Source organism: Hordeum vulgare, chromosome 7H (assembly GCF_904849725.1).
Source record: "Hordeum vulgare subsp. vulgare chromosome 7H, MorexV3_pseudomolecules_assembly, whole genome shotgun sequence".
Classification (NCBI taxonomy): Eukaryota; Viridiplantae; Streptophyta; class Magnoliopsida; order Poales; family Poaceae; genus Hordeum; species Hordeum vulgare.
The window spans coordinates 249,397,632-249,404,796 of NC_058524.1; positions in this window are offsets into that span (position 1 = coordinate 249,397,632).

The window sequence follows — 7,165 nt, forward strand, 5'->3', positions numbered from 1 at the left end:
CTTGTGCGACTGATTCTTATAGAACTGGCAACCGACACATAGGTCCACCAAGTCCCTTGCTTCCTGATTGGCTTGGGGCCAATAAAAACCCACTCGTGTGGTGTTCGACTGGATCTCGTGCAGGATTTGAAGTCCTTCCTCCAGAGAGATGCACTTCTGGCTGACTCGTGTGGCGCTCTTCTTGTACAGTTTGTCTCTAAGTACTTCAAATACTTTAGACCGCCGAGCGATCTAGAGGGTTTCCTCCTTGTCCTCTGGAAGCTCTTGCTGGAGCAAATAAGCTAAATAAGGTTGTTTCCATTCAGGAGTGATGACCAGCATCTCATGGATGAGGTCCACCACGGCTGGGACATCAATCTTAATCGGATCAGAGGGACCGATTACTTGTGGGGGCTCCTTGGTGGAAGGATCCTCCTTGACCGAGGGGGCACGTAGGTGCTCGAGAAACACGCCCTTTGGAACAATCCTCCAAGTCGACCCGATCTTTGCAAAGCCGTTGGCTGCTTGGCTCTTAGCTCGGGGCACATGGTGTAGTTCCAATCCTTCAAAGTTTTTCCCCAGCTTCCTGACCACGTTGCAGTAGGTTGTCATCGCTGGGCTTCGGATGTGCCATTCCTTCATGACTTGGTTGACAACGAGATCTGAGTTGCCATAAACCATCAATCGGCGGATGGCGGGTGAGATGGCCACCAAGAGCCGATACAAGAGGGCCTCATACTCAGCCTCATTGTTGGACAAATCGAAGTGAATTTGCACCACGTAGCTCAATCGATCTCCCCTGGGGGAAACGAAAACTACCCTAGACCCCGAGCCACAAAGCATCTTGGATCCATCGAAGAACATAGTCTAATGCTCGGGGAGGACTGGGGCAGACTGCTCTTGCTCTACCCACTCGGCAAGGAAATTCGCCAGGGCTTGAGACGTGATTGCTTTCTTGGCTACGAACTTGATCTCTAGTGGGAGGAGCTCAATCGCCCATTTGGCCACTCGGCCAGTCGCGTCCCGATTGTGCAGAATTTCCGCTAAGGGAGCGTCATTGATGACATTGACCGAGTAATCTTGGAAATAGTGGGCCACCTTCTTCATGGTCAGGTAGATCCCATATACCAGCTTCTAATAGTGCGAATACCTCTATTTTGAAGCGGTCAACACTTTGGAATTGTAGTAGATTGGCCTTTGTACCTTGTATGCTTTGTCCGTTTCTTCCTACTCCACGGTGAGTACGGTGCGAACCACTTGGCTAGTGGAAGCGATGTACAGGAGCAAGGGCTCCTGGCTGCTCGGAGCATCCAACACCGGTTGGATGGAAAGCAGAGCCTTGAGTTGGTCGAATGCGACCTGCGCTTTATCAGTCCACTCGAACCTAACGGATTTCTTCATTAATCGGTTGAGAGGCAGGGCCTTCTCACCGAGTCGTGAGATGAAGCGATTGAGGACCGCGAGGCATCCGTAAGCCTTTGAATACCGTGGATGCGCTTCGGCCGTCTCATCTGGACGATCGCGTCGATCTTGTCGTGATTAGCATCGACCCTCTCTCCGAAATGAGGAAACCGAGTAGCTTACCAGTTGATATACCGAAATTACACTTAGCCGGGTTGAGCTTGATCTCGTGAAGATTTCGGCGAGGTCAGCCAGGAGGTCGAAACCCTTACTAGACTTGACCACGATGTCGTCCATGTAAGCTTCGACATTCCAACTAATTTGTTTCTGCAGACATTTTTGAGTCATACGCTGGAATGTAGCTCCAGCGTTTTTGAGACCAAATGGCATCATGATGTAAGAAAACACTGGAATGGGGTGATGAAGGCTGTCTTTATTTCATCCAGTGCATACATTCGGGTCTGGTGGTACCAGGAGTACGCATCCAGGAACGACAGGCGATCACATCCGGCAGTAGTAGAATCTACGATTTGATCTATGCGAGGCAAAGGGAAGTGGTCCTTCAGGCATACCCGATTGAGGTGCTTGAAGTGAGTACACATTAAGAGTGTATTGTTATTCTTTGGTACCAGGACCACGTTGGCCAACCACTCGGAGTGGTAGACCTCGCGGATGGACTCGGCAGCTATGAGCCGAGCGATCTCCTCGCCGATTGCCTTACGCTTCTCCATGGAGGAGCGGCGCAGGTGCTCCATGACAGACTTGATCTTCGGGTCCACTCGAAGATTATGCTCAGCCAGCTCTGTGAGAATCGGTCGCATTTTAGATGGCTTCCATGCGAAGATGTCCCAGTTCTCACGGAGGAACTGGATAAGCTCGAAATTCTATTTTTCTTCCAGTGAGGTGGAAATGTTGGCCGCAGTAGCACTCAGATTGGTAGGGTGGATCTGAACCTGCTTCGTCCCGCCAGCCGACTGAAAGGCGGATTCAGTGGCTGGCTACTTCTACTTGAGCAGATCTGCAGTGTCCATCTCCTTCTGGTACCCATCAAGCTCGGCTGCAAGGACCTACTCGTTGGCGATCCTAGAGCCTTACTGGAGGCACTCTTCGGCAACCTTCCGATTGCCATTCACCATGATGATGCCCTTCGAACCTGGAATCTTAAGTTCAAGATACATGTAACATGGACGTGCCATGAAACATGCATAGGCAGGCCTACCGAGGATGGCGTGATAGGCGCTGCAAAAGTCGACCACCTCGAAGGTCAACCTTTCCTTGCAAAAACTTTTCTCGCTGCCAAATTCAACACTCAGAGTGATCTGACCGAGTGACTCGGCTTTCTTCCCGGGGATGACGTCGTGGCACTGCATGTTTGTCTTGCTCAGCCGGGACAACAGGATGTCCATTGCCTTGAGAGTGTCCACGTAGATGATGTTGAGGCCGCTGCCTCCATCCATGAGGACTTTCCGCAGTTGAATCCGTTGACTGCGGGGTCGACCACGAGCGCTTGCCTCCCGAGGGTGGCTATGCTGGTGGGGCGATCCGACTGGTTGAAGGTTTCAGGTGTCTTTGCCCAGTATAGGTACTTTGTGACAGTCGGAGCTGCCATGTTCACCTCCCGATTGATAACTTTCAATCGGTTCTTCCTCTCGACGTCGGCGAATATCATGAGGGTCACTTGAATGTTAGGATAACCAGAGGCATCCGCAGGGTCGTCCTCATCCTCCTTGACGCCGGAGGTCTCTGATCCCAACTCCATCCGAAGCAGTCGGCATTCGCGAGCCGTGTGCTTGGCGGGGATAGTCTCCCCCTCCTCGTCTTTACGAGAATGAATTGGATACGGCTGGTCCAATAGATTGCTCTTTGACTCGTCTTTCTTCTTGCCAGCCCAATCCTTTTTCTTCCTGGTTTTGCTTTGGCCTTGTATTCAGACATCACCTACTTCGACTTTACCTGATGGGTCACGTTTTCGCTTTTGCTTCTTTCCAGCGTTGCCCGACTAAGGGGTTTCGTTGGCTCGGCCCTTGCCGTTGCGGAGGCCGTCTTCTTCTTTGCCATCCGCTTACCGATTGGCAATCTCCATGGCTCTATCGAGGAACAGGTCCCCTGATGGGCCGAACTTGAGGATGAGCTCTCCATACCGGGTGCCTGCTTTGAAAGGACACATGGCCTGGTGCTCGGTGACATTCTCAACGGTGTTGTGGAGAGTGGTCCACCGCTGGACGTACTCACACAGAGTTTCGTTGGTCTTCTAGACGTAGTGTGGCAGCCCCATTAATCCGCGTGGGTCCTCGTACGTTCCATCGAATGTCCTGACAAACACTCGGATGTGATCGCCCCAGCTGTGAATGCTGCTGGGGGTAGCTGGTTGAGCCACGCCCTCACGGACCCCTCCAATATGACGAGCAGATGCTTCATCGTGACGTAGTCGTCGTCACCGCTCATCTACACGGCCACTAGGTAGTCTTCTAGCCAGGTCTCTATCTTCGACTCGTCGTTGACTTTCCTCATCCCCGCGGCCAACCGGTAGTTGGAGGGGATTTCGGCTTCTCAGATGTGTCGACTGAAGCACTCGAGGCCGTACACTCCCTGGCCAGCTCATGATTGGTCAATCACTTTTTGCATGATGATGGACCGAGCGTTGAACTCGGGGGCTCGGTAGTCGACGCCCTCATGACCCCGACTCAGATTGGGGCTTGGCATGTGGTCATGAGGACGACGACTGAGTGAGCCACTCCCCTCAGGGGGAGACCTGCTTCGGTCTCGATGACCTTGCCTCCAGTAACCCTGCGAGCCTCTTGGAAGAGGACAAGACCTTTGACGTCGCCTGTGCACGTGCGGGCTATGAGATGACTGCAAGGTGTCCGTCGGGACGGACTTATTATGAATGCAGTGCCGCGAGTGTGACACTATGGAATTCTGCTGTAAGGTTGTCTTCAGCAGAGTTAGCATCTGCCGGATGCCTTTCCCGGCCGCTCTGTCACTTGGCTGAATTGACTCAGCGATCCGATTGGCGGTGGCCAGTTTCAGCAGAGGAGTCCGCATCACCTCGATGTGTTGCGGGCGGTCGTTTGGAAACAACTTCATGTGGTTGCGATTGAAGCTCGGATGGTCTCTCGCGGCCCGAGCGTCCAATGAATGTTGGAGCCCCTCCAAGCGCTCGCGTTCGGCCAGGTTGGCCAGTTGCGCGTTCTCCAGCACGATCTCCTCCGGGGTGTTCCCGGTGATGGCGGTGCGAAATATTTGGTCGTTCCTCCACCGGAGTTCCTCCTGCTGTTGCTCGGTGAGTGGCTGTGGAACGTGGTGGTTGCCGTCACCGTGGCGACGCTCTCTGCCATCACGCTTGAGAGAATTCTCTGTGGCTTGACCGGGGTTGCCACCCCTATTGGTGTCGGCCATGAGGATCTTGGCTACACCCCTACCGCTGTCACAGTTAGAGTCCCTGAGTGACCCCTCTCTCGATGAAGGGAATCGGCTGACAGTGGGCTAATCCGAGCTAAGCATGGCTACCTTTCGGGAGCTGGCCCTGTTGGCCATAGCGTCCTTGATCCATCGCTACATCTGAGAACGCCCAAAGCGCTTGCGGCGGACAGCAGCGGGACGTGGCGATGCCGAATGATACGGCACTGATGGCTGCCGGATCAGCAATCCGTGTGCTACTACGCTGAAATGCGACGTACCTCACGCAGGAAGGGCGTCGGTGTCTAGTGGCGCATCCTGCAGCTACGCTGAGTCGTCGACGATGAAGCTGAGGGGATCGAAGAGGATCTCTCCATCGAGTGTCATCATGTTAACGAAAGTGTGAAAATCTCGAACTGCGCTGAATTTTCTAGACGTGCAGCCCCACGGTGGGTGCCAACTGTCGTGGGAATGATCCTGACCATAATACCAGGGGTACGAACGAAGGGACAAAATCTAGCTAGGCGCAGCGGATGCACTCGGATTTACGAGTTCAGGCCCCACTGAGAAGTGGTGATAGCTCTACGTCTTGAGCCCTCAGGCTGGTGTTTTCTTATGGGGGGTGTAAAATATTACAAGGCAATTAATTGTAATAAAGAAGGAAGTTAATAGAAACAGCAGCCTTAACCCTTGGCGTTACACGTAACGTAGGTCTTCACTGCATTTCATGTGGTGGATTAAGTCCTTAGCCGTTGATGCCTCTTCCATGCCTTCACCTTGCCGTGGTCCGACTGACAGGATGCGTCCGACTGACGCAAGGTGGTCCGAGTGACTCTAAGCAGGCCGAGTGACTCTGAGCATGCCTAGTAATGGGTGCTCAACCGAATGAGGTCGAGGCTTCAACGGTGACTTTAATGACACTGATGTCCGTAAGGGGTCCTTGGTGGGCCTAAGGAAGCAGATCCGTAGGCCTACCCTAATGTACAACCCCATCACCATGCCCTTTAGTTTCTTTTCGAATATATATGAATTTATAGACCAGAGAATGGAGGTAGGAGAGCCACCATGGAGGGAGAAATCATCAGGGTGCGTCGATCCCCTTGGCCACACCCTGTTGGCTCGTGCCTCCCATGTGTATCCTTCGATCTTCTCCCGAGACTTCCAGGTTTTCATTTGGTGCCGAAAATAATCTAAAAAAGTTTCGGGGCAATTGGACTTTGTTTGGTATTGTAAACCTGAAAAGTAAAAAACACGTTGAAAAATAGCAACTGGCACTAGGCACTAGCTCAATAGGCTAGTGCTCAAAAATAATATAAATTGGTAAATTCTTAATCAAAAAGTATCCTAGAATGATAATATAATAGCATGGAACAATCAAAAATTATAGATACATTGGAGACGTATCAAGCATCCCCAAGCTTAATTTCTGCTCGTCCTCGAGTAGGTAAATGATAAAAACATATTTTTCCTTGTGACATGCTACCCAATATGTAATCTTTTGCATGTATGCTCAGTGAGAAACGATGAATTAACAAACATCAACATAGTAGTATTTATAAGCGCAAGCAATAAAATCATCAATCTTTCAAAGTATGCGATCCTAAAAGAATATTTGCACCCATTCATCTTATCAATATTCACACATCCCGACCATCCCTTTTTAATATTCATACAAACAAGAAATTAACACCTATGAATACCGATACATCTACAAATTAACAATGATGCACTCACACCTTTTTCATACTACCACATCAATATCATTAACCAACAATTTCACTTTATGTGCTATACGATGGTTTTGATTACCGCTTATTAAATACCTATTATTCTGGACTAGGCATATGACCCATGCAAATTACCATTACTAGTCATTGACTCTCAGACAAATATAAGTGAAGAATGACAGTGCTAGTATTTCTATAAAATCTACACGACAACGTGCTCAAAAAGATATCAGTGAAGTACTTGAGCAAGTGCTAAGCTCAAAAGATATAAGTGAAGAGGATAGAGTATTAAAGTAAATCATGATTTCGGAGTCTCTCTCTCAAATAGGTGTGTCCATAAAATGATTATTGTGGAAATCTAAAAATAGGTGCAAAAAAAGCAAATGACAGTCCAAGCAAAAATCATATCATGTGACGAACAAAAATGTAGCTCCAAGTGACATACCGATGGATTGAGACGAAAGAGAGGATGCCTTCTCGGGCATCCTCAAGCTTAGATGCTTGAGTCTTCCTAGAATATTACCTTGGGCTGCCTTGTGCATCCCCAATCTTAGGCTCTTTCCTCTCCTTATTCCTTTGTCCATCGTGATAACACCCAAAACTTGAAAACTTCAATAACCCTAAACGCAACAGAACTTTCTGAGATCTGTTACACAAGC